The sequence below is a fragment of the Hipposideros armiger genome, unplaced genomic scaffold (assembly GCF_001890085.2).
Source record: "Hipposideros armiger isolate ML-2016 unplaced genomic scaffold, ASM189008v1 scaffold_694, whole genome shotgun sequence".
Taxonomy (NCBI): domain Eukaryota; kingdom Metazoa; phylum Chordata; class Mammalia; order Chiroptera; family Hipposideridae; genus Hipposideros; species Hipposideros armiger.
This window is the reverse complement of record NW_017732044.1, coordinates 129,110-133,382: the sequence shown is the minus strand read 5'-3', so window position 1 is coordinate 133,382 and position 4,273 is coordinate 129,110. Positions and strand designations below refer to the sequence as shown.

At 54.5% G+C, this 4,273-nt stretch overlaps 1 pseudogene across 1 annotated transcript; it reads left to right on the top strand.

The window, feature by feature from the left end:
- Positions 1 to 1,888: 1,888 nt before the first annotated feature.
- On the top strand, positions 1,889 to 3,509 carry LOC109373195 (RNA-binding protein FUS pseudogene; annotated as a pseudogene). The gene has a single exon (XR_002122175.1). The product of XR_002122175.1 is annotated as an RNA-binding protein FUS pseudogene (transcript).
- The last annotated feature ends 764 nt before the right edge of the window (positions 3,510 to 4,273 follow it).

Below are 4,273 nucleotides of genomic sequence, written 5' to 3'. Positions count from 1 at the left end.
GAGGAACGTTCCATGAGCACTGGATAGAGGCCTGACTGCCTTCCGGGGGCCCACAGCAGACTCCAGTCCTCTTCAAGAAATACGGGTAACCCCAAGAGATCTCAGACCCTGAGCAGCCACAGGTGAAGGACAGTGAGTCACAAGCATGACCACTGCCCTCTCTCTAGGAATCACGCCTGTCACTCCTAGCACTCCGCTTCTGCCACTCTGATTAAGAGCCAAAGGTTTGAGCTGACCATGTGAAATGCTACTACAACTTGAATTTCTGTCATCACAGGAAGGAGGATTCTGTGCCTGGAAAGGACCAGAGAATAAACATGTTCAGCTCTTTGGGCCCCACGGTCTCTAGTTACAGATTGAAAGCAGCCGTAGACAACACGTGAATGAATGTGTGTGACTGTGTCCCAATAAAGCTTTAGTATGGACACTGAAAATGGGATTTTCATATACTTTCCACAGGTCATGAACTCTTTTTCCTTTCATTTTTTTCTAGCCACTTAACAATGCAACAACCATTTTGAGCTCCTGAGCTACTGGGTCAGGCAAGTGGTGGGCTCCGGCCACAGGTGTCCTGCAGGCAGCCCTCACCACCCCCTCCACTCCCCAGGGATCAGCCTAGGGCAAAATATGAAGCCACAATGACATCAGCTGCAGAGGAAGCAAAGTGGATAAACACAGAGACAGCAGGGCCAGGGGGTCAAAGCCCATGCACCCTCTGGTCTGGACCGGCGCCCAGTGCTGACGTTGTCACTCAGAGAGCTGCTCAATCCCTGAGACCTTCACCATCACTCCTCTCCCTCCCAAGGCTGCTCAAAAAATACTTGCAAACCTATTCATATGTCTGCAGACCTGTAGTAGACCTTTGTGCTAGAAAATTAATCCAGAAATGGTCCAAGCTGGTCACTGTTCCCAGAAGGGAAAGCCACACTCAGCACATGCTCTGGGCTTTGATGCAGGTTCACATACAGACAGCATCCCAGCCCTGGTGACACAGGGGCAAGGCCTGAGACACTCCAGCGCCATCCATGGGCACTGGACTCACCTCTGCGCAGCCAGCCCACAACCCTGTTTCCCCTCCTGCCATCCGTGTTCACCTGCGGCAGGTGCAGCAGGACCCCAGGGCCACGCTGTTGTCATGGACTCCCAGCTCTTATGCATACAGCCAAGTGCAGTGGAATCTCCACTCTGACCCTTCTCTGGGTTGGGATCCAGAAACATGCCCTTATACTGAGCTTCTCTGTGCCTGTTTTCTCATCTGCAAAATGGGAATGAAATATGTATGCCCCTCACAGGTCGTTGTAGGGATGGGGACAAAACAGGATAAAAGAAAAGTCCAGCATAGCCTCGGACAGCCCCTCCCCCTCCTCCACCCCAGCTAAGACTGTAGATTAAACTGGCTCCCTGCTGTTTCCATCTAGTAAGGACAGACGAAGGGTGAGTGAACAACAGGAACTGCTTGCAACAGGCTTTAGGACAGTGCTTGATGCACAGGCGCTCAATCAGTGTCAGCTGTGGCCCCTACAAAGCCTGACCTCCGACAGATCCCCTTCCTTAGAATGGAACAGCTGTTCTTAGACAGCTCCATCCAAGCCCAGGTGGGCTCCATTCGGGCCCACTTCCCTGCCTGGCCCACACCAGGAGGACCGTGGGACCAGGCTACCCAGAACTCACCTGGTTCCGGGACGTGCCCACCAAGATGGCCTCTGGGGAGGTGGGGGCCCTGCTGAAGCGCCACTTCCTGGGTATCCAGGAGGGACGCAGCCCTCAGCAGCTCTGAGGGAAGCATGGGTATGGGGAGTTAGTGTGCAATGCGTGCAGCGTTTCTGTTGGGGAAGATAAAAAACTTCTGGAGATAATGGTGGTAATGGCTGCATAATAATGTCAATGTGCTCAGTCCTCTAAGTGTCGGTGCTTTGTGGCGTTGGAATCTTGCTGCGTGTCGGCCTGTGCGCTCGTGCGCCGACATGGCCTCAAACGACTATACGCAACAAACAACCCAAAGCTATGGGGCCTACCCCACCCAACCTGGACAGGGCTATTCCCAGCAGAGCAATTGGCCCTACAGACAGTAGAGTTACAGTGGTTACAGCCAGTCAGCGGACACTTCCAGCTACGGCCAGAGCAGCTATGGCTCCTACGGGCAGACCCAGAACACAGGCTATGGCACTCAGTCAGCTCCCCAGGAATATGGCTCAGCACGTGGATATGGCAGTGGCCAGAGTTCTCAGTTGTCTTACGGGCAGCTGTCTTCCTACCCTTGCTATGGCCAGCAGGCACCTCCTAGCAGTACGTCGGGAAGTTACGGTAGCGGTTCTCAGAGCAGCAACTATGGGCAGCCCCAGAGTGGAGGCTATGGTCCCCAGTCTGGCTATGGTGGCCAACAGCAAGGCTATGGACAGCAGCCAAGCTCCTATAATCCTCCTCAGGGCTACGGACAGCAGAACCAGTTCAACAGCAGCAGCGGAGGGGGCGGTGGAGGCGGGGGAGGGGACTATGGCCAAGATCAGTCCCCCATGAGCAGTGGCGGCAGTGGCGGCGGTTATGGCAGTCAGGACCAGAGTGGTGGTGGCGGTGGCTACGGGGGAGGCCAGCAGGACCGAGGAGGCCGTGGAGGCGGTTACAACCGCAGCAGTGGTGGCTATGAACCCAGAGGCCGTGGAGGTGGCCGTGAAGGCAGAGGCGGCATGGGCGGAAGTGACCGTGGTGGCTTCAATAAATTTGGTGGCCCTCGGGACCAAGGATCACGCCATGACCCTGAGCAGGACAATTCCGACAACACCACCATTTTTGTGCAAGGCCTGGGCGAGAATGTCACCATCGAGTCTGTGGGCGACTACTTCAAGCAGATCGGCATTATTAAGATGGACAAGAAGACGGGACAGCCCATGATTAATCTGTACACAGACAGGGAGCCGGGCAAGCCAAAGGGAGAGGCAACGGTGTCGTTTGATGACCCGCCTTCGGCTAAAGCGGCTATTGATTGGTTTGACGGTAAAGAATTCTCTGGGAATCCTATTAAGGTTTTATTTGCTACTCGGCAAGCAGATTTCAACCGGGGTGGTGGCAATGGGCGTGGAGGCTACGGCGGAGGTGGTGGCGGTGGCGGTGGCCGGAGTGGGTTCCCCAGTGGCGGCGGCGGTGGCCGGGGACAGCAGCGAGCCGGCGACTGGAAGTGCCCCACCCCTACATGTGAGAACATGAACTTCTCTTGGAGGAATGAATGCAACCAATGTAAGGCCCCTAAACCAGACGGCCCCGGAGGGGGTCCAGGAGGCTCTCACATGGGGGGCAGCTATGGAGATGATCGTCGTGGTAGCAGAGGCGGCTATGATCGGGGAGGCTACCGAGGCCGAGGCGGGGACCGAGGGGGCTTCCGAGGGGGCAGGGGTGGTGGGGACAGAGGTGGCTTTGGCCCTGGCAAGATGGACTCCAGGGGTGACCGCAGACAGGACCGCAGGGAGAGGCCATATTATCCACCTCTGGCGGTTCTGGAACAGCTTTTCTTCTAGATACGGTGTAACCCCTAATGTTTTGTAACCTTCCAACTCCTGATTACCCACGGGTCTTTTGTGTCGGACTATGTAATTGTAACCATCTCTGGATCCCATTAAAAACCATTGTTTTAGTTAAAAAAAAATATGAATGTGCTTAATGTCATTTTATGTTATGTATATTTTACCACAAAAACAAACAAACAAACAAACAAAAAGAACACCAAAAAACAAAAAAAATCATCTTGGGAGAAAAAACTTAAAAAGAATAGTGTTCGGGAGCACTTCCAAGGTCATACTTAGATTTTTGCTTCCTAAGCCAGGAAACATGTAACTGTGTTTGATTTATTCTGTTCCCATCTTATCAGCACTTCCAAAGACGCGAAAACCGGGAATTGGATCTCTTACAGTCACTGAGGAAAGATTAAAGTGCCCAGCACCCACCACAGCCTGCCAGCCCACTTCCTGTCGGGCCTGCCCCTGCCTGGTCCAGGGACCAGGACATAGACAGCCCCTCAGGTCACTGATCAGAGCACAGGGAGTTGTAGCCTTCGCCCAGCAGTCCCACGGCCTTTGTCCAACTCAAGTCAGTTCAGAAGGCAGCCCCTTGCAAGAGGCTGTCTGCGCAGTGCTCCTGAGAGGCAGATGCCACATACACTCGCTGAGCCTGCACATTGAGGGGTGGTGGCAATGCTGACCCCCCAGACTGTGATGCTGTCTCCTCCTCCGAGGCGTCCTGCCAAGGGGCTTGATGTGCGTGTGCCCTGCACCCCAGGCGTTGA